This window comes from Pinus tabuliformis, chromosome 7 (assembly GCF_031772625.1).
Source record: "Pinus tabuliformis cultivar Carrire ecotype Pingquan chromosome 7, CPIR1, whole genome shotgun sequence".
Lineage (NCBI taxonomy): Eukaryota > Viridiplantae > Streptophyta > Pinopsida > Pinales > Pinaceae > Pinus > Pinus tabuliformis.
The window spans coordinates 615,143,982-615,168,514 of record NC_142293.1 but is presented as its reverse complement, the minus strand read 5'-3'; the positions used below and the strand labels follow the sequence as shown (position 1 = coordinate 615,168,514).

Here is a 24,533-nt window from a genome sequence, read left to right as displayed (position 1 = left end):
AGCTGCTTGCAAAACTTGTTGGGCATTCTCGGCAGTTGCAACTGTGGAAGTTATAAAACAAATTATGACGAATAATTTGATTACTCTTTCTTAACAAGAGTTGGTGGACTGTGATACTTCTTACAACCAAGGATGCAATGGTGGCTTCATGGAATATGCTTTTGAATATAAACATTGGGGGTATCAACAGTGACAAGGATTATTCTTATAATGGATTATGACATTTTTATGGCCTTCATTATGAGAATACTTGTTGTATTCAATTTTGAAACATATGTCATAAAAATGAAAGTGTCGAGTGGAAATAATAATGCAGAGCTGAAGTCCAGGACCATAGTAAATAATTATGAGACTGAGCCTATAGATGTTCACCAGCACAAAAAGAAATATGTAGAGCTAAAGTAAAACTACTTCTCGAAGACATGGAATCATTAGCATCATGATTAAAATACATACACCCAGCAAATGCTTCCTGCACCCATTCAAAATCAGTAAAAATGGGATTTCCTTATTTTGGTTCAGATTAGTTTTAACAACCATGCTAAACTTGTACGCATATATCTGATTAATTGGGCATCGCTGCTACTATAAGACAAAGGGTTGCACATAGAACAAGGGATCCAGATGGTATTGGTGAAATCACATTTTTTGCAGAGCAAAGGGATCAACTTCATTGTGCAGGGAATGGAGGAGTTGTGCACCCAGTGGGATGATCCCTCGAGGAAACCACTGGAGCTAGCATTGCATCATTCTATAATTTTGTAACAACACTTTGAAATGAATTTATTTGGCATTCGATGCTATGTTTTTGTTCCTTCTAAATGATCTGAAGATTGTCATTTAATTGTTGCAAGGGCAACGAGTTGGGTGGTTGGGCCCACCAGCTAGTCCATTGCCCCCTTCCTCTTACGATTTCTTTGCATTTTGTTTTGATAGTTGCATGGTGTTTAAGTGTGATTTCATACAATCTTCCAATCTCATTCCATAATTATGTTTGATGCTTTGACTTCTTGATTTGTAATTTCATTCCATTGCTCTGGAAATTTGAAGTTAATGATATTGTTAAGCATTTTTATGACTGTAGGATATAATGGTGAAGGAAACAATTGTTGTTAAATAATTTTGGTTGATTTCAATTATGTATTATCCCGAGCATTCATGTCTGCCTTGAAACCATAGTTTAGATGTAAAGTTGATCCTCACATTTTGGGGAAGAATTGCATCCATTCTTAGAGTCTTAATGCTTGGATATGTTTGCCTTGAAACCATAGTTTAGATCGAAAGTTGATCCTCGCATTTTGGGGAAGAATTGCATCCATTCTTGGAGTCTTAATGCTTGGATAAGCATAAGGAAATATTATCATATTGTTTTATTGGAAAGTGAATTTCTCACAAGAATTCTTGGAATGTTTTAAGGTTAAAAAGTTATATCCCTTCATCATAATTGACTGTTGCCTCAGGCCATACACATATGTAAAATATTTTATGTGTTGAAGAGAAAAGTGCTTAATGATCAAGGTGTGCTTGGAAGCAGCGAATGTATTCATCTTATTTGTTCCTTTTGCACACTTTCCTTAAACTTGAATATTGAATCATTTCTAGAGAAGCAGTATAATTTAGATTTCTTTTAAAAGATTTCAATGGTTTCATTAGATTAATTGGAAAGAAGTTGCCTTATGTTTTATTTCATGCTTTTCATCTTTGCAACATAGCAGTAATCTTTTAAGAGGTTTTTGCATTCTTTATTTCTTGAATCACTTTCTTTTGAATGGGGCCTACATTCCCTTGTCCCCTGGACAACTGAGGAAGACTTACTACAGGAGTCAACTCAACCCAGAAGAGGAGCCAAAAGTAGATTCCCAGAGTGTGTTTACTTTACTTTTGAAAAGTCTTGTTCCTTTTTCCTGAATGATGCTTCTTTTGAATTTCTTGCAAAATCTTGGTTTTTATTTGACAGATCCCTGAGGTCGTATTCTGGCATATATTGTTCTATGCCTCTAAGTTTACTTACCCAAATTGACAAATTAAATATTGGTGTAAATCTAGCATTAATACCGCCCGACATTTTGGCACTGTTGCCAGGGAGGCATTGTAGGATAAGGCCTCAACGATTTTTCATGTTTTTCCCTTTCCTTCGCAATTGAATTTCTAGATTAACGAGATTCCCCTTCCTTGTTGAAGCATACTAGATGACATCCCCATAGAGCTCACAATCTAGGTTTTCCTTTCTGTAAATGAGTCATTTCATTTACTGCAAAGTGTGATGCCTCATTTGTTTCTTTTATTGCAATTCATTTTTTATAAGTAATTTTTTTGCAAAGTGTGATGCTTGATTTACTACAATTGAATTTTTTATGAGCAATTTCTTTTACTGCAAAGTGTGTTACCTATTTTCTGCAATAGAGGTTATTTAATTTCTGCAAGTGTGATTTCCTTAGTTTACAATCTTGGTTTGTTCTTTTTACTGCAATTGATCTTTTGATTTTTTCAGGTGCTAAAATAACTCCCTGCTCTCAATTCAGGTGCTGACAAGAATTTCTAGCTAGTAGGAAAATGACAGGAAGTGTGATGTTATTCAAAGAACTATCTCAAATTCTGTCAGAAGCTAGGGTCTGTGCTTAACAGAAATAACACATCTTGGCATCAATTAGAAATCGGTCTACTCCTCTGGAAGAAGAGAATCATGAAGAACCAGAAGATCTTCCTAGGGAGATCGAGAAGCTATGGATCATGCTTGATGAGAAGAATCCATCAGAAGCAGAGATTGAAGAACACCAACCTAATCTAGCCTACACTTTTGAGGATGAACAAAGAAAATTGGAGGATTTTCATGATGCACTAGAGGTTTCCCATGAATAAAATTACCAAGATTATATGGATCCTATATAATCTTGGTTTCAGATGAATGTCAGTATTCATCCCTCCCTTATCATTCAACAATTTTTAGCATCACATCAGTTAATGAAACTAGTACCTCATGTTCTGGTATTTTCTCGGATATACTTTCTAAATATGAACATGAAAATGATTATCCTCTTGCTGCGCACTTGGTTTCACTGGAAGTCCTCCTATACTTAAAAGGGAGTCTTCCACTTCTTAGGGTAGAGTAGGGTAGAAGAATAAAGAAATGCCATGAATAAAGTTGTTACAACAATGCAATTGAGGTTTTAACTTTCAAAGCATAGCCACTGAAACTGCTTTTGATCCGCATCGATTGTTAACACACACATCTGTGAAAATCTTGTTGAGTATGATTCACTCTAATACCTCATGATTTTGCAAAAGTAACCATGATTAACCACTTTAATGAAGTTGTCATCTGAGATATATATTTTTAGTTTCCCTTAGAAGGTACTATTGGAGAGCCCCCTATGATGTACCACTCTTGTAAATATCCTAATAAGCCATTCATGAGAACACTAGCATTATTAACTTAAAGAATATTTCAATCATTATCTGGGATATTTTTAATAAGTCTTTAGTGTAGAGGAAATAGCTAGTAATGATTAGTCATTAAAAACTTTTCACACCATCCCGTACTCTTAAGGAGTAGATCTGTCTCCCTACTTATTAAGTAACCTTTGAAGTTAACTAAAATCATAATTTATCAAAGATTTAGGGGAGGATAGGAGGTCTCGTGATGAGCCTACCTACCATGATCATGAGACCTAAAATGCATGACATTACTGTTGTTGGTCACCAAGCCAGAGTAATGGATTTCAGCTGAAAAGCTGGAAGACAGGAGGTCTCATCACGAGCCAGCCTATTCATCCGTCTTACTTCTTGTGAGTGGCATTGCCATCAACTGTTTACCAAGCCATGACAGTGGCCTTCATCTAATTTTTAAAATTAAATAATATAAATTTATATCTATATCTAGTAAGTGTGACACAGGCATTTCGCTAGGTTAAAAGACATCCATGTTGAGGCTATAGACGCCTACAGGCAGCAGGGTGATGTCTATGGTATTAAAGTTAATTGCATACTAATATTTACTTGGTTATCTCTCTCTTTCCCTAAAACTCATCATTTTATTTCTTGGACAATGGTTTTAAGATGATTTGAACATGATTCTTTGAGTTCTATCTTTCAAAAGTTAGGAATCTTTAATGATGTGGTACCCTTAGTGGAGGTAATTCTTTGTACTGGATTTAGAAGAAATTCAGTTTTGCATCTAGATGAAAACAAAATTTAGAGTGTTCAATGGAGAGGTTGTTGATTGGTCCAAGAAGGTGTCATTTTGTTCTATTTTTATTTCCCTTTTCTGGTATCATAGCTCACCTCAATTCTTTATGGTATTTAGAGTGATGAATTGTTCAACGATGATTACTCACTAGGTACTAATGGAAAATAATGTGTGTTGATTGTGGCTGCCTCTAAATAAGAACTACATGACCTAGGTACATGATTGTTATAGTAGGTGTAGTAATCTTGTGGTAGTCTTCTTGAAATTGCACCTTTTCAACAAACATTTGATTTTTTTATCATGAATGTTAAATAAGACTCTGGGCAGAAAAAAGACTCTGAAAAATAAATCTATGACAAGCAGGGAGTTCATTTGAGACAGGACAAGAAGTATGTGAGTTCTATTATAAAGGTGCAATGCTCTTTCTCCATCATGTTTGGTACAAATCATTGCTTTCCTGTACCTGATCTTGTTACATTGCAATTTTATCATTCTTGCACTCAATACTTTCATAAGCACTGTAACATGGTTTTGTTTGGAAATGTAATAGTGATGTTGCGGAGTTAATGAATGCTTAAAAAATGATGACATACTAGGTATCTTAATATTTCCTTGTTCATATTTTTGCTAACATTTTTTCGGGAAGCATAGTATGATCTTTAAACATTCCCCCTACCTTCTTCCATGGTTCTATAATCTTATGGTTTGTCTTTCATGAGGACATGCAAGAATTTCAGTGTGGGGGAGTGTTGAGCCTCCGTTTTGTCCAAATTTTCATGATTTTACTGAATAATTTTATGCCTGTACTAAATGTCTATAATCATTACTATTCTTTTTACGCATTATTAAGTTATTATTTAGAGGAATTTAGAGCTGACAATTGTTGATCTATGAACTTTTCTTGTTTTGTTAATTTTAAGAGTATTTAATGTGAAAATGTCATTAAATTTCAGCTCTTTCATGGCAAGTGCTAACAGTTCCTATACCAGCAGTTCCTGTACCAATAGTTCCTGTACCAGCAGTTCCTGTACCACCAGTGCAGGAACTACATTGTTCTCACCTCCGCGTTTTTTCCCAGATACTACTGGCCTTGATTATGCACTAAACAGGCTGTTGTCTACCTATTCTTATTTCAGCAGTCATCATTGATTCAATAAAATATTCAGAGGCCCAACAACTACAAGAAGCTCTCGATGCAGTCATGAAGAGTACATGGAGCATGACCTTGTTGGACTTGCTGCTTTCTCGGAGATCAAGTTCAATGAACCACAGGTTAAATATTATATGCAACAATTACTTCAAGGGCTTTATCACTATCACAGTCATGATGTACTCCATCATGATATCAAAGATTCAAATATTTTAATTGACAATGGAGGAATTCTAAAGATAGCTAACTTTGTTCTAGAAACTCTCTTTTATCCTGATGAGAAACAGCTCCTGAGAAGTAGTGTTGTAACACTTTCGTACCGGCCTCCAGAACTTTTTCTTGGTGCTACAGATTATGGAGTTTTTGTGGATATATGGAGTGTTGGTTGCATACTCACTGAACTGCTTGCTAGCAAGCCTATCTTGCTCAAAAGAACAAAGGTGGAACAACTACACAAAATATTTAAGTTGTGTGGATCACCATCTGAGGACTATTGGAAGGAGTCAAAATTACCACATGCAACCATATTCAAGCCACAACACCCTTATAAAAGTTGCATTGTTGAGCCTTTCAAATATTTCTCTTCATTAGCTTTGGCCTTGTTAGAAACTCTCCTTGCTATAGAATCTGGGCATTGTGGAGAGTAAAGTGGGGCCCTTAAGAGTGAATTATTTACTATGGAGTTGTTTGCTTGTGATCCATCAAGCTTACCTAAATACCCACCAAGCAAAGAGATTGATGCAAAATTATGTTCTCAAGAAACAATAAGGAAAAGAGATGCAGGCGTGAGAGGTCATGGATCTGAGGCAGCAAGGAGAGTGTCCCGGCTATCTAGAGCAGGTCCAACACTAAATTAAGGTGTTGAATTAGCAACATTAACTTAGACGCATCACTCGAATTATCATGCAGCTTCAAATATTGAGAGTGAAGAATCAAGCCCCTTACGGAATTTGTTGGACATTCTGTCAGTTGCAGTTGTGGAAGGTATAAACCAAATTTTGACGAATAACTTGATTGCTCTATTTGAACAAGATTTGGTGGATTGTGAGACTTCTTAAAACTAGGGATGCAATGGTGCCTTGATGGAATATGCTTTTGAATTCATCATAAACAATGGAGGTATTGACAGCGACGAAGATTATCCTTATAAGGGATTACGACATTTTTTATGGCCTTCATTATGAGCATACTTGTTGTATTCAATTTTTCTACATATGGCATCAAAAATAAAGTGTCAAGTGGAAATAAGAATGTAGAGATGGAGTCCAAGACCATATCATATAATTATGAGACTGAGCCTAAGGATGTTCACCACTGCAAAAAGCAATATGTGGAGCTAAAGTTAAACTACTTCTAGAAGCCACGGAGTTGTTATAATCATGATTAAAATACATACACCCAACAAATGTCTCCAGCACCCATTTGAACTTAGTAAAAATCAAACTTCCTTGTTTTGGTTCCAAATTAGTTTTAACATCCATGCTAAACTTGTATGCATAGATCTGAGTAATTGGGTAGTGTTGCTGCTATAAGATAGAGGGTTGCACACAGAACAGGGGATCCAAATGGTATTGGTGAAATTGATTTTTTTTGCAGAGCAGGGGGATTGACTTCGTTGTGCAAGGAAGGGAGGAGTTGTGCACCTAGTGGGATGATCCCTGGAGGGGACCACTAGAGCCAGCGTTGCATCATTCCATAATTTTGTAACAGGACTTTGAAATGAATTTATTTGGCATTTGATTCTGTGCTTTTGTTCCTTCTGAATGATCTGAAGATTGTGATTTAATTGCTGCAAGGGAAACGAGATGGGTGGTTGGGCCCACCATTCAATCCGTTGCCCCATTCCTCTTACGATTTCTTTGCATTTTGTTTTGATAGTTGCATGGTGTTTAAGTGTGATTTGATACAGTTTTGCAATCTCATTTCATAATTTTGTTTTATGCTTTGATTTCTTGATTTGTAATTTCATTCCATTGCTCTGGACATTTGATGTTAATGATATCGTTAAGAATTTTTATGCCTTCAGGATATAATGGTGAAGGAAACAATTTTTGTTAAATAATTGTAGTTGATTTCAACTATGTATTATCTCGAGCATTCATGTTTGCCTTGAAACCACAGTTTAGATGTAAATTTCATCCTTGCATTTTGGGGGAAGAATTGCATCCTTTATTAGAGTCTTAATGCCTGGATAAGCATAAGGAAAGATTATCATATTGTTTTATTGGCAAGTGAATTGCTCACAAGAATTCTTAGAATGTTTTAAAGTTAAAATTTTATATCCCTTCATCATAATTTACTACTGCATTAGTCCATACACATGTAAAATATTTTCTATGTTGAAGAGAAAAGTGCTTAATGATCAAGGTGCACTTGGAAGCAGTGAATGTATTCATCTTATTTGTTCCTTTTGCACACTTTCCTTAAACTTGAATATTGAATCATTTCCAGAGAAGTAGTATAATTTAGATTTCTTTTAAAATCTTTCAATGGTTTCATTAGATTAATTGGAAAGAAGTTGCCTTATGTTTTATTTCATGCTTTTCATATTTGCAACATAGCAGTAATATTTTAAGAGGTTTTTTCATTCTTTATTTCTTGAATTGCTTTCTTTTGAATGGGGCCTACATTCCCTTGTCCCCTGGACAACTGAGGAAGACTTACTGCAGGAGTCAACTCAACCTAGAAGAGGAGCTAGAAGTAGATTCTTGGAGTGTGTTTACTTTACTTTCAAAAAGTCTTGTTCCTTTTTCCTGAATGATGCTTCTTTTGAATTTCTTGCAAAATCTTAGTTTTTATTAGACATATCCGTGAGGTCTTATTCTGACATACATTTTTCTACACCTCTAATTTTACTTACTCGGATTAACAAATTAAATGTTGGTGTAAATATCTCATTTATACCGCCCGACAGAAGCATATGAACACTGTTTGTGGAGCTCCATAGTTCTTAGTAATTATTGGGTTGAGCACCTCATTTCATCCATATATTGGAGGAAACTCAATGATAGTATGTTTGATTCTCTTGATGTGTTGGGCGAGTGTGATATTGGAGGAATGTGTGCACGTTGTGAGAGTTGTATGATGCATATTTACTAAAGCAGTTTGCATGTGTTACAATAGTTAGCTGAAGTATGTTTCATCTAACATATTATGCAGAGAGTGAGGAGGTAAACTAAATATTGGTTGTAGTTCTATTGGAGATTGATAGTAGCTTGTGTTTTTTGGTTGTATGGAACAGTTGTTTGCGAGAAAATTGTTTATTGCGGAGATGGTTTTTGCTGCAGTATTCTTCAGGTTATCTTATGCATTTTTTATGAGATTATGTTGTATTTTGTGGTGTGGATTTGGTTTTTTACTATGTTGCTTGATGATAGGTTGTGATAGTTCTCATGTTGAGCAGTTCTCTCTTCCAATTTGAAAATGTATGAAATAAGAACCACATAGAGTAGTGGAGTTGGAGGAATTCATTGAATTCAATATAACTGAGTAGATTTCTCAATCCAATGGTATTTGGATAGTTTGAAAGAACCTGGGTGAGGCTTCTTGGTCATGGAGGATTCCATCAAATAGGATTCTGTAGATTCGATTGATAATTTAGGAGTAATCGAGCAAAGATCATTAGTCGTGGTGGCTTCCAGTGGCTGGTAACATGTAGCTCCGCATTAGAAAGAGATCTCCATTTGATAGTAGCCAGTTGTAACTCTATGTACATAATTTTCTTATCATAATGAATATTTGAGAAGTATAGCAACAACGGATGGTTTTTTCCCTAGAGAGGGTTTTCCACCAAAATTACTTGTGTCATTTGTGTTGAATGCTTTCATGGTTTTCTCATATTTGATGCTTTAATCTTTGTCTTATGTGCTTCAGTTTATGCATGGTTTAAAGAATAATTAATTTGGAGAAAATTTTATAATTTCCTTCACTACTAATTCAGCCCCCTTCTCAGTAGTGATTTAGTTTCCAACAATTGGTGATTGGAATCTGGATTTGGGGCAAAAATTAGCTCAAAAATCATAGTGCTCTGAATCGCTCGAAACTTGAACAACCGCGTCAGCATTGGCGATATGATCCCAACGCAACTCGTTTCATTCAAAACAGAATTCGTATGAGGAAGTTAGAGCCCGCTGACCACTTTGCCAAACAAAAGAAATTAAAAAAAATGTAGGCACTGCACAGTCAGTAGTCCGTACCACTGATCTGGCAGGTGACTAGGCAAAGTGAAAGGTCGGCCAACATACAATATGGTTTTGCCAAGTGTTATGTTGCTATTGGTCGATGGTATGGTGAGTTGACACGTTTTGATTGGTCGGAGGTTGGACCAATGAGGAGGGGACAAGTGGCAAGCTTGGAGGCCGCCACATGTCCCTCCCCAAAGGACTAGTATCGGCATGTAGTAAAAGTTTTAGGGAGGCCGGGGAGTCGAACACGTGACATCCCCCACACCAGAGCCCTGCCTTACCACTAGACCACACTATGTTTCTTAATAATCATAGTGCATGAATTATATTTAAAGACATAGCGCCGAAGGTTTAGGGGTTAACCACTAGCGGTTACCGCTAACATTTAATGTGCATGTGACCACCACTATTTAACCACTAGCATTAAACCTTAACTGCGTGGATTAGTTGGAGTTTAGTGCTAATTAAACCATGATTAACTCCTAATTAAGCGGGATTAAGTTGGAAGACTTTTAGTGGACCCTCCAAATTTGGTGGAAACTCCAATTTTAGTGGAGTTAACTGGAGTTCCTCCAGTTTTAGTGGAGGTTTACTAGGAGAAACTGTTTTGACCATAACTTGGGAAAAATTCGACCAAATTGAGATCAGAAAAAGGTGTTACTCGCTGATTTTGATGCTTTGAGTCCATTGAAGTAGGTTTCCAAAGTAGTAGAGCAATGTAAACATCACTTTTTGCGATTTTGAGCAAATACAGAGGCCCAAGCCATGGAAGCTGGACCAAGGAGATGTAGCCCAAGAGGGGTGAGATCCTTTATCAAAACACTGTGTTAAGTTTTCTTCCTGATGGTTTGATGTACATTTATTTTTTTTGTTCAGCACTTGTCTTTCATGTTCTTAACATAAAAAAAATTGATAAAATTTACCTGTTTACTTTCACAATCATCCTAAGAAAAACCTATGCACATGAAGCAATGGACAAGCATTTGTTTTTAAATCTGAAGTTGAAATTAGCACAACAAAACTAAATTCAACAACATATCAATTGGTATCAGAGAGGGGCTCTCAGTTGTAGCTTGATCGTTGGAGAGTGGATCTGGCAGTTTTTGGCAGAATTTTACAAATTTTTCGCAATGAATCAGCAAGGAGTTCCAGTACTTCACGAAGTTAAATTTGCAACTTGGACAATGAAATTGGATTCATATTTTCTATCTCTTGATGAAAATATTGTAGAAAATCCTATAGATTCACAATCTCATGCACTGTAATAAAGCAAAAGACAAGAATATACTTCTACTTTCAACCAGCGGAAGCCAATGGATCAATGAAAACAATATAAACAAGAAGAAGACAAATCAATGGCACATAACACAAGATGTATCTGGGGAATGCCACTTATCAAAACCCTGCTATATGTATTCCATATATTATAAATATGAGTGAATATATAAAGCTTGTTCTCACTAGAGCAATTTTGCACAAGTATGCTCAACTCTCTCAACTCACAGGCTAGCTCAAGCTAAATCCTTAACCTATTTAGCATCTCTCCAAGCCCCTAATCTGTTGTGTAATTCCTAGCATGAATAGCCTGTATTTAAAGGGAATCCATGCCTCCAAAACTATGCAATCCAAACATAGGATCAATTTCTGATGCATGCATTATATTTACACACTAGTAAATAATACCAATGATAGTACATTGTCCTTGCACTCTAGTCTCAACTAGGTATTTCTCTAAACTGACATGCATGAGTTTCTCATGAGGGAAGCTTCATTTAACTGGAGTAACACTAGTGGATGCATTAGTGCACCAACTGACTGTTAGTCCTCTATTAGTTCCAAAAACAATTTAGAGCTAGTTTAATTGAACTTAACTCAGTAAACTGAGTGATCTAATTTCCAACTCAATTTAAACTCATATTGGACCCCTAAAACTTAGGGAGAACATATACATAACTACAGAAAGACATCCAACTTGAAATTCCTAAGCTAATTAAGTTAATTAAACTTAATTAACTATTTATAAGTTGCTATGGGTATAGAATTCGATTTTAATTCTCAATTTAATTAAAGGACAAATTAAACTGGAAATTCTTTTTTCCATTTCTCAACACTCCTTCTCAACAAGAAATGGATTATCAGCAACCCTGATCCTGTTTCTGTAAAAATCAAATTTACATATTGACAATGCCTTTTTCAAAATTTTACTCCTCCTTGGGAATGTACTCTAACAACATAATCAACCTCAATACACAATCTTTGAGATAATGATATTGAATATCAATATGCTTGGACCGATCATGAAAACATGGATTTTTATAAAGTTCGATACAACTCTGATTATTGTAGTAAATCACAGTCGGATCCATCCGCTGACCAAAAAAGCCAAATAGGGTCTTCCTCATCCAGATGGCCTCACATGCCGCCTGACTCACAGCCATGTACTCTGTCTCTTCCAAATTGAGTGCAACCGATCTTTGTTTCTTGTTGTACCAAGAAACTATTGCTAACCCGATACTGAAGATCCCTCCTGATGTGCTCTTCTTGTTGGATGGACTCCCTGTCCAATCTGCATCGTTGAAACCTTGAAGATTCAATCCCTTTTTCCGTCTGTACCATAATCCATACTGAAAAGTTCCCATGAGGTATCTCTACACATGTTTTGTTGCCTTCCAATACCGCTTAGTAGGCCTAACCATCGCTTGAGTAAGATACTTAACTACATAACACATTTCTGGCTGTGTGTCCACTAAGTACATGAGTGAACCCACAATATGCCTGTAAACAATAGCTTCCACTACTTCCCCTGAAGTAGCATCGTCCTTCCTCCAGTTACCTGCTAGAGGAGTCTTCATGGGTTTGTTGCTTTCCATGCAACATCTCCTAAGTATCTCGTTGGCATACTTTCCTTGAGACACAAAAAAATACCCATCTCCCTACCATACATCCATGCCAAGAAAGTATTGCATAAGCCCCATGTCCTTCATCTCAAACTCTCTTGCAAGGCCCTCCTTGCAAGACTTGATCAACTGATCATCACTTTTCAGTATGAGATCATCAACATAAAGTACAATGATCAATAGTTTACCTTCCACCACTATGTGGTACAGGTTCGCATCCACTTCACTCTTCATGAATCCCAACCCGGTGAAGTAGCTATCTATCCTAGTGTACCAAGCACGAGGTGCTTGGTTCAGCCCATGCAACGCTCTCTTTCACTGGCACACATGCGACTCACAGTCAAAGGTTTCAAAACCTTCAGGCTACTCTATGTACACCTCTTTCTCAATCATTCCATTAAGGAAGGTTGTCTTCACATCCATCTAATGTATCTTCCAACCCATCTATGTTGATAGTGCCAATATAGATCTGATCGACGAGTACCTTGCAACAGAAGAAAAAGTCTCATCATAGTCAATCCCCTCTACTTGTAAAAGCCCCGAGCCACAACTCTAGCCTTATGTTTCTCCACACTACCATTTGGAGCTTTATTTACCTTGTAAATCCAATGGGAGCTCACAACTGACTTGTCCTCCAGTCTCGAGACCACATCCCAAACATTGTTACGAACTATGGAACTATACTCCTCCACTATGGCATCAACCAAAACCAGTGGTTGCACTACTTCCTTAAACAAAAATGCTCTGTCACAACACATTCACCCATAAAATCCATGTATCTAGAGTACCTCTCAGGTGACCTCCTCTGCCTATGCTGAGAAGTGGGTGCTCCCACGTTCTTCCAAGCATAATCCAACAATATGTCATCCTCTCTAGTGTGGTTTCTTCCCTCTCTATAAGACTTTCCCTGAGTGGATGTCTCCACTCTCGTATCCTCTGCATGTCGCTGATCCACATCAATATGAGGCTCCTCAACCTTAAAAGGTAAAATCTCCTCATCCACATGTAGCTCAAGCTCCCTCTCAAGGGAAACTTTCATGGCCTTCTGCCCATCGAATTTGACATCCCTGCGAACCATTGTCATCATGTTGGTCGAAAAGTACACCCGATAGTTGTGAGGTGTATCAATGTACCCCATAAATATCCCCAACTATGTTATAAGTTCAAGTGTTTTCCATGTATCTTTGGGCAAATGGCAACATACCGATGACCAAAAAATCCTTAAGTGACCAACATCTGGCCTCTTACCAGAATAAGCCTCCTACTATGTCTTCATCTCAAGTACTCAATGTGGGCTACAGTTTTGAACATAAACCATTGTGTTGCATGCCTCAGCCCACAAGTGTAGTGGTAGGCCCTGATCATGCAACATCACCCTTACTGCCCCTACTATGCTTTTGTTCTTCCTCTCGACCACCTCATTCTGCTGAAGGTTATGGGGTGTCGTCAACTCTCGTTTAATCACTTACGCTGCACATAATTTCTTAAACTCATTTGAGACATCCTCACCACCATTATCACTCCATAGAGATTTAATCTTCTTACTCGACTCTTTCTCCACCAATGCTTTAAATTCACAAAACTTTGTCAAATCTTGATCCTTTTTCTGCATGAAAAATATCCAACATTTACGAGAATAGTCATCAACAAATATAACATAATACCTGTGATTGGCCATGGATGCTATCAAGAATGGTATACACACATCTAAATGAACTCACTCTAGAGTAGCCTCTGCTCAACTGTCTCTATCGTGAAAGGAAAAATTGGTGTATTTTCCTAAATTAAACCCCTTGCATGTATGAACTTTCTCAAGCGTACCTTTGGGAAGATAAGTAGAGATGTGATGCAATATCTTCAAAGCCCCATGATGCAAGTGGCCCAATCGCCTGTGCCACAACTCACCAACGTCTTGGATTTGCACCCTTTCTACTTTTTTGCTCAAAGAAGCACACTCCTCTATCTCTATCTTATAAATATTCTTCATCTGAATCCATATCTTCTTTACTTCACCTGTGGCTATGTATTGAAGGAAAATATTTCCTTTCGAGAAGATCACATCATAGCCTCTATCCTCAAGCATGGAAATGGATACCAAGTTTTTCTTCAGCCCGAGCACATACATAACATTCGTCAAGGTGAGTGGAGCCTCGTGCTCCCTCTAGAAATTAATCACGCCCAATCCAGTAACACTATACTTCCAGTCGTCACCCATCTTGATATGCATCTAGAGATATTTCTCCTTCAGGTCACTAAATAACTCTTTATCACCAGTCATGTGGAATGAAGCTCCAATGTCTAAGTACCATACACTTCCCATCATTGATGACACCATGCATGCAATTAGGGAAAAGTCCAATTTGAATTGAGAGGCAAAAGCCTCACCCACCACTCCTCTTGAGGACTTCTTCTTGGACTTCTTGAGTGGACAATTTGCAAAAAAATGGCCCAGCTCATGACAATGAAAGCACTTAACTTTCATCATGTCTTTCTTCTTACATGATAAGAATCCAATTTGGAATGGGAAGCTTTCCCTTTCCCCTTATTTTCCTTAATCGCTAAGGCACAGTTCTCTTCATCATCCCTGGTGTTCCTCCTGATCTGCTCCTGCATCAAATCTGACCACAGTCATTCCTAATTTGGAAGCTTCTCCAAACCATTGACAGAGTCCTGATAACTATGCCAACTCTTTGGGAGTCCTAGAAGAGCAAGACTCACCATAACATCCTCAAAAACTATGATTCCAACAATTCCAAGTTCATCACAACATTGAGTGAACTTAGTCAAGTATTTTGGAATCATCTTGCCTTTCTCCATTTTTATTTTTCGAAGTTTATCCTTCAGCGCCAATTTCTTTTGGTCACTTTTGTTTTGATACAAGTCCGTCAATGATTTCCACATAGCATATTGTTACACAAAAATATCGTCACCATGATTATTTGCAGTAAGTATGGGTCTATCATCACTTGTACTGTCCTCCTAAGCAAGTCTCAGACCTCAGCTCTCCAAGTCAAGCTTTGAAAATGAGAGAAAGACATTGAAAATCAATAAAACTCTGGTTCCGCACTTTCTCTCACTGTTACCTGCGGTCCCGCACCTTCTTTTTACAAAAACTGTGGACCTGCCCGCTCTGTCCCTAAAGGTGTGGGTGCGGACCCCTGTGAAAGTCAAAAAGGCGCAAGTTTATTCTAAAAAACTCACTTTGGGTTAATTCTAGATGATTCTAGAAGGAATTTTGACGTGGATTGGTTGCTCTTAGGTGGTTCATGCATCCCAAAAGAGAAGGAGCTAATCCCTTGATGAGAGGAGCTATCCCTTTGAAGAAGGGCTTTATCCCTTTGAAGGAGGACCTAATAACTTCCTTCCATTGCACTATAAATTTAGGCATTGGGCTGGTTGCTAAGGAGGTTAGAAGCTGAACATTTTTTAGGGTAAATGCTGGTGAAATTAAGACTTCCTAGTTGAGCTTAAGAGGAGAGATCACATACCTTTTTGGCTTCATTGGGAAGAGAGTGAAACTTGTCAAAGTAGAGGAGACTTCTTGCTGGACCCTGGGAGGAGCTTGTACAGCGTCAAGGCACAGGTTGTAAAGTTCTTCTTGATTTGAATTAATACAATCAAACTCATTTTTCTCAACAAGTGTCTCATGTCATTTGTTTCATGAACTCCTTGACTTTCATGTTAAATATGTTTTATGATATTGGCTTTTCAGGTGCTATTTAATTTGTTTGCTTGTTTTTGTTTGCAGATTCGCGACAAAGGAGCTCATTTGGAATCGAAGGAGCGAAGACTTCCACAAACTTGCGTTGGACCTAAGGTAGGCCTAAAACACTTGTTTTCCCTTGTTTATAAAAGCATATTTAGAGAAGGATAGTGTGTGATTGGTTTGCTTGTCATTAGGTCTTCTTTAGATTCTAGGAAGGTCTATCTTGTCCGCAAGATCGACTGATTCCGTGTGACAAAATGGCGACTCCACTGGGGACTTGATTTTTTCCTTGTTTTTACTTTGACCTGAGAAACTGTATTTTTGTTTCTGTTTTTGGCTTGTTGTGTGTGGAATTGGGTAGAGTTTGTAGATCCAGGGTTATTTTTCGTTTTTCATAGCTTTGGGAGAGGACCGCACCCTAGCCTTTTAACACAGTGCGTACTTATCCGCACTTTTGCTTTTAGCACAGAGCGGGACCGCACCTGTGTTAACTGTGGGCCTGCGGACCCTGTCAAAATTTTGAAAAACCTAAGATTTCCTCTGTTAGTTAGCTTAGTTTTTGTTTAGAAGTTATTATCTACTGCCCAAACCTGCATATAACCTGTCAGAAGCTTTCCTTAGGTTGATTTCATTGGTGTTAGGGTTTTAGGTGAAATTCCTAGGAGTTTTGCTTGTTGGGTTTGTTTTTCGTTTTGGTCTTGTAGTAGCTCTGAGCTTAGAAGTTGTAGGGACCTCAGATCACCTTGGTGTCTACTAGCCTTCTTATGAGTCTGACCATTTATGAAATCTACCCTTGTTGAGGAATCCGCTTTGTGTTTTCTCTTTACAAAACTTCAAAAAGCTTGTGTTTAAAAGTTTGGATTTTCATTTTTTAAAAAGAAAACAAAATTGGTTGTTCTTGACTGATTTGTGATTCTGCATAAATTGGTCCTTAGCTTACATCTAGCTAAGTAAAACATCCTTAAAAAAGACATCTTGTAGGCTTTGACTTCAAATAGGTTTTTATAGTTTATAGATCTCAAAGTTAGTCATTTTCATAGTTTTGAGTCTTTTATAAAAAATTAAAAAAAAATCTCTTTTGGAAAAAGTTTGTTTTTTGTAGTGATTGAGTGCTTTGAAAAGAAAAGGGAAATTTTTGTGAAATAACTAGTTGTTTCATTTTGAGTGCATTGGAAAGGACAAAAGCTCTTCTTTTAATTTGTGTGTTAAGAAAGATTTGTGTTTACAAAGTATTTTGCATTCTCAAACTCTTTCTTAGCTAGAAGTTCATCGAAGGGAAAAGATTGTTTAAATCATCTTAGGTGCATTTTTAGTGATTTTGAGTCGAGTCTTCATACCACGAGTTTCATCTCCGCACAGTTTGACTTAAACAAAAACCAATAAAAATAACGCTTAAAGTAAAATTCATCTAGTAACATTTTTATTTCTAGGGCTCTGATACACCAACATAGCTTAGGCTAGTGTCTTGGAGTAGGAGAGTAATTAACTCTCCAAGACAGTAAAAAAAACAAGTAGCTGTATCTTGTGGTAGGGAAGAAATCCAATTGTTGCATTTATGCTCTGGGAAAGCTCCTCTTAAAGGAGAAGCACGAGATTGTGTCCGAACCAGTGTGGGAATCAATCCTTCCTCATTGGGAACGACGCCAGATATTCACGTATTAAAAATGGTAAACCTCGGATTAACCATTGTCGAGGAGCCTGGGGTCACTTGTTGGTAAACCTTGGATTATGTCAAGGAACCTTCAAGGGGATTGAGCTTGCTACTCTGCCCTTGCGTGCGTATCGGATCGTAGACTGTTCCCCCAGGTATATTTGTTTCAGTTGGTAACCTTAGTGGCCATATTCTTTAGGATTCTTCCTGAGGTGACAGTGGTGGGAAGATCCCACTGTACCTGGAGCAGACGTTGGCTAGACTCACTTGGATTTTCTGGGGGGTTCTCTTCACTCGAGACGGTTAAGTGGAGGAACTTGTGCCAGTCTATTCATTAAGCAGGTTGCCGGGGTAACTGTTCCAACCGCCATTTCTGTATTGAACTCTGCGACGTTGGATTTCATCACCAACTAGTGTTTTCAGTACAGAAAGTTACTGTTTGTGTGTGTTTGATCTCCTAGATTCTTTAGGCGTGTGATTCAAATTTGTTTGGTTCTTTAGAGGCTTTAGGTGGTTTTCATTGAGATTTTACTTTGTTTGCGTGTGAAGTAGTTAAAAGTTTTTAACCATGGCTGAATTACCGAGGAAGTCCCGTAGACTTCGGGGCCAACCTCCTGAGTTTTCACCGAGCCAGCTTGAAGGCTTGAAAGTCCTCGTAACTCCTAGAGACAGTAGAGTTGGGTCACCTGAAGAAGGAGAGTCTTCTTTGGTGGTACATCCTGATTTTCAAGCTTTAGTACAAGATTATAATCCGCAGTCAGTGTCTGTTTCCGAAGTTACTGGTATCTTTTCATCTACTAGTGATATAGGTGAGGAACCTGAAATATCCGAACCTGAAAGTGAATTTGCTGCTACTCTGACATCGGGGTTTGCTTCTCCAGCTTCTAGTGGTCCTGGTTCACCTAGGGTAGAAAGAGTAATCACCCAAGATCTTCCTTCTGGACTTATAGCTATTGAAGAACTTGCTACTCCGGAAGAAGAAGTAGGCATCCCTATCCCTGAAAATCAACCTGTTATTGAGCTAAGGGAGCGTGAATCAATTTTTTACAGTCCACCTAGGAGCAATACTTGGTATCTTTCTTTGACTAATTTCTTAAAAAACCCAGGGTTAATTTTTTCACCACCTCGTGTTCCTTATCACCCAACACCTAGAGGTTATTATCCTCTGTTAAATAGGTCAAGACAATCGTCCATGTTTACTCAATCGCCTGAATCCTTTTTGTACGGCGGTCCTTCTGTTCCCTCTGGGTATCAGTCACTTTCTGGTACTTTTTCGGGAGCATCTCCTCAACCCATTGAGCAAGGGTTATTAACTGGAAGCAATGGTACTAAGCCGTTGAGCGTAGAAGATATTCTCATGATGTCAGGTTCTATTCCCAATCCTCAACCTCAAGGTGGCCAGTTACCGCCTGGGGGCAGCCTCAATTATCGCCTGGGGGGCAACCTCAAGGTACCCAATTTGCATCTGGGGGGCAACCTCAAGGACAGTACATACCTACGGGACAGTATGTTCCTCAAGGTCAACCCCAGACTCAATATGTACCCCAAGGTCAACCCCAGTATCAATTTATACCTCAAGGTCAACCCCAGTATCAGTACGTGCCTCAAGGGTATCAACCCCAAGGTCAGTACTCGAACCAAGGTTTCCAACCACCCTCCGGTCAATCATATGTTCAAGGAACGGGAAATGTACCTTTGAATTATCAATCCTACCCTCAACCCGGTTATGGTCCTCAATATTCTCAACCTGTTATGGGTCAGTACCCCGGAATGAATTTAGTGTGGGATCCATCGCAAACTCAACAGGTGTTGCAGCCAAATGTACAGTTGTCATCTCAAACTGGACAACCCTTAGTTTCTGGTACACCCCAGCAACCAGTCCAGTCTAATATTCAAACTTTTGTACCTTCGGTAGTTTCTCAGCCTGGGCCTAGTACGCCTCGTACTCTGCCTCAAACGACTACTACAACTACCATAACATCTGTTCAATCTACCCCACCTACTTCCGGAGTATCGACAGCTTCGGTTTCTACTGTTCCTGTATCTACTCCTCAGACATCTTTACCACCATGTGGATCCACGATTCAAACTTCGGTTCAGATGCCTGTAGGACAACCTGGTTCAAGTACAGTTATCACAAGTCAACCACAATTTACTTATCAACCGTACCAGGGACAGTACCAATTCGGTCCTGCTGTGCAGCAGCCAGTCTATCAGTATCAACCATACCCTGGGTACACATATCAACAACCTCAACAACCCCAGTACGGTCCGGTAAATCCCGGTTTTCCGGGAGGATACAATATCCCAAATGCAATTCCTATTCCTAGTTATCCTGGATATCCTCCTCCTGGGGCTGGTCTCATGACCCAGAGTTTTAGGGACCCTAATCGTCAGTTACCATTTATCGCAACTTTGGACTTGCCTGACTTGTCGCGCCTAACGAACGATCCCATTAATTATCTTCCGTTTTGGCCGCCAATGCCGAATAAGTTGCCTAGTGATATTCCTAAGTTCGAAGGCAAATCAGGAGAGGACCCGTCGAACCATGTGATGACTTATCACCTCTGGTGTGCGTCTAACTCCATTTCAGATGATTCAATCCGTCTAAGACTTTTCCAGCACACTCTAATTGGTCTTGCGGCCAAGTGGTACATTGAGTTACCGTGAGGCACTTTTTATAATTTTAGTCAATTAGCTACCTCGTTTTTAACTCATTTTCAGTTGCCAGTCCGATATGACAATGGCACAGAATTGTTAACTTCGTTAAAGCAATCGACGTCCACTTACATTTCAGATCATATTCATGAGTGGAGACGTCGACGGCGTTTAGTGAAGGTTTTTATTCCGGATCAGATCTTGGCTGAATGGTTCATAAAATCTTTGTTGCCAAAGATCACTGAAGATGTAGCTAAAGCCGGAGTAGTTACTGAGGAGCAAGTAATTGCTCAAGCACAGTACCTTGACTTGGTCTATACTCAGTGAGGTACGTTACACGAGAAAATCCCCGATCTTCCCAAGCAAAATCAAATCGCTGCAGCTCCTTCGGGATCTCATGCCGCCGACGGTATGATTGGTACGGTTAACACTAAAAGTAAGAAGAAGTCTTCCAAGAATTCTTCTCCTATCATAACCTTGCCTGATTCCCCGACAGGAGATTCTTCTGTGGAGATTTCTGCCGATATTCACGTTGTAGAGTCATCTACAGCCAAATCAAAATCTGGTGGGAAGAAGAAAGGAAAGAAGAAGAATAAAACAGACAAAAATTCAAAGGAGAAACCTGAAAAATTGGAATCCAATGATGAAAAATGCAAACCTCGTTATCCTTGTCTCATTTGTGACGATGAACATTTTACAAGAGACTGCCCTCATCGTGCAGAGGTTGCGAAGATTGTCAAAGGTTCCCAAACGCCTGTTGTTTTGAAGGATCCTTTTCCAGCTCAAGACAGTAAGATGATAGGTTCTTCCTCGAGTGCCAATGAAGAACCCATCCTGATGATGTCCCATGTTAGGATTGTGACTCGATCGCATGATTATGGTAGTAAAAGTCCTGTTGATGGTAAAGAAGCAGAATCTTCTCATTCTAATCCATCAACCTCAGCTCCCGGTTCCGATCCACTATAGATCGAGAAACCTAATCCAGACTTGGTAATCAAACCACCCGCCAAGGGTATACTTCGAAAGTCAGCTTTCAATCCACATGCGAGAGCGGCTCAAAACTATAACATTGTTGAGGATTTAGCTGTTTCACCCTCAGCAATGTCGGCTTTGGAAGTGCTGCAATCATGTCCAGCACAGCATAAATTACTTTTGTCGGCTATAGGAGTTGTTGACGTTCAGGACTCGAACCTAATAATTTTCGATCTAGAAAATAGTACACCGCGTTTACCTCATCAAATGGCTTTCCAGATTCCAGTGATAGTCAAAAACAGGCCTATTCATCGGACTGTGATTGATGAGGGAGCCTCAACGTGTATTATGTCGATACAGTGTTGGAGATCGCTTGGTTCTCCTTCGCTAAATCAATCCCCGACGATTCTAAAGGCCTTTGATGGCCGTGGGTTTCATCCTTTTGGCATTCTACAGGATTTGCCTATAGGGGTTGAAGGAAAAACCGTTAATCTAGATGTGGAGGTGGTTGATGCCCCTCTAGATTACAACCTTCTCTTGGGTCGAAGTTGGTCTTACGCTATGACAGCGGTCGTTTCATCGGTCTTTCGGGTTATAAAGTTTCCTCATAATGGAAAGATTGTAACAATAGACCAGCTGGCTTACTTTTCATCCGACCCAGCCTCTTCTGAAAGTATTCAGCATGTCGGTAAAACGACTATCCCGTATAAGGATGTTGGAGTAGGACTAGTTAAAGATGCCGGTTTACTGGGAACTTTTCCTTTTCCTCCGATCAACGCATCGTCTTCATTTGCAACCATTCATATGATTACATCAGACACCATTGTTTATGATGATCCTTGGATCATTCCTTCTGAATCTGAGATAGACTCATTTGGTGATGTCATGCCTTTGAGTCCATATGAAATTGCGTATGAGGCCGTGCAATCGTTTACCGACCCATCTTCAACCGAAATTGACTTCATGAATGTGGTCCGTGAGGAATCACTTTTCACATCAAGCTCGGATTTAATCACGTTTTCTGAACTTGTTCACTCTGATGAGAAAATTCGTGAAATCCTATGTGTAGATGATTTACCATGGGAAGATCTCCATCACAGATCTTCGTTTTTACCCGAGAATGATCGTTTTGAAAATGATTTTTCATCAATTTTTACGACTGAATATGTCAAGGAACCTCAGAATCCAATGAAACATCCCAATTCAGAGTTAAATTTGGGAAACATCTCTCGAACTATTCCCATTGACATTTCGGTTAAGCTTGGAATTGTTGAGAACATTCATATAGGTGCCTCGTGTACAGATGACGAAATTCAAATATATAAGGCCCTATTTCAAGAATTCTGCGACGTGTTTGCCTGGTCCTATGAGGAAATGCCAGGAATTGATCCCGTGATTGTTGTTCATGAAATAAAGACTTACCCGGACGCTAAACCCGTCCGGCAACGTTTGCGTCAGATTCACCCAAGAAAAGCTGCTGCAATTAAAGCAGAAGTTGAAAAATTACTCAAAGCAGGTTTCATTTATCCGATCCCGTTAACGGATTGGGTATCGAATATTGTTCCAGTTAACAAAAAGCAAGGAACAATAAGAATATGCATCGATTATAGGGACATTAATCGAGCCTGTCCAAAGGACAATTACCCAACTCCCTATATCGATCAAATCATTGATGATTGTGCTGGCAGCGAAATATTCTCCTTCATGGATGGTTTTTCTGGATACAATCAAATCAATATTCTACCTGCCGATCAACCAAAAACGGCTTTCATTTGTCCATGGGGGACATTTTCTTATTGCAAGTTACCTTTTGGGCTCAAGAATGCCGGAGCAACTTTTCAAAGGGCCATGTCTTATGCGTTTCATGACATCAAGCACATTGTGCAACCCTATCTCGATGATTTGCCTGCTCATTCATTACATCGAGCTAATCACCTCGTCTATTTACGAGCAATCTTTATGAGGTGTAGGCATTATCGGATCCTGTTGAACCCACACAAATGTGTCTTCTGTATAGAAACGGGTCGATTGCTGGGGTTTGTAGTTTCGAAAGTCGGCATTCGCGTCGATCCCTCGAAGGTCGAAGCTATTGTCAAATTGCCTCCTCCTTCGAGTCTTCGCCAACTCCAAAGTTTGCAAGGGAAAGCAAACTTTTTACGACGATTCATTCCGAACTACGCCGAGGTTACAAAGGGTTTTACCCGGTTGTTGAAACAGAATACTCCATTCTATTGGGATGAGATAGCTCAGAAATCTTTTGATGCACTCAAACACGCGTTGACCCATGCACCGTTATTGCATCCTCCCAACTACAACCAGGATTACTTCTTGTATCTCGCCGCCTCTCATTCCACCATTGGAATGGTCTTAGTTCAAGAAGATGAATTCAGAACTGAGCATGTGATATATTACCTTAGTCGAACTTTAAATCCAACTGAGCTAAAATACTCACATGTGGAGAAATTGGCATTGGCGGTTGTTCAAGCCGTCCAACGTTTTCGTCACTACATTTTACTACGTAAAACTACAGTAATTTCGGATTGCAACCCTATGATCTACATTTTGACCAAGCAATTGCTAGGGGGCAAGTACTCTAAATGGATTGTTATCCTGCAAGAGTTCGACTTGGAATTTGAAAAATCTAAGTCTAAAAAATCTTTTGTTTTTGCGGAATTTATGTGTGATTTCCCGCGTGCTGACACGGAAACTGTGGCGGAGGAGCCCATTGCGGATGAATCCTTGTTTCTAATCAGCACTTTAGATCCATGGTATGGGGATATCATCGTTTATCTCCAGACCCAATCCTTTCGGCCAGAAATTTCAAGGTCAGAATGTCGGAAAATTCGATTCCAGTCCCAACAATTCAGGATTATTGGAGATACTCTTTATCGTCGTGGGGCGGACTCTGTTTTTCGACGTTGCTTAACTCACGAGGAAGCTGAAAGGGTTCTAAATGACTCACTCTGGAGTGTGTGGCAGTCATATGTCTGGGTATGCCACAGCCCAAAATATATTGCGCGCTAGCTACTTCTGGCCGTCTTTGTTTAAAGATTGTATTACTGCGGTCCGAAAATGCCACAACTGCCAAATTTTTGATCGAAAGATGCGCGCTCCACCTGCTCCTCTCCA

At 39.0% G+C, this 24,533-nt stretch overlaps 1 pseudogene; it reads left to right on the top strand.

The window, feature by feature from the left end:
* Positions 1–5,398: 5,398 nt before the first annotated feature.
* The window catches only part of LOC149248940 (putative serine/threonine-protein kinase At1g54610), a 46,725-nt pseudogene continuing 27,590 nt past the window's right edge, over positions 5,399–24,533 (top strand).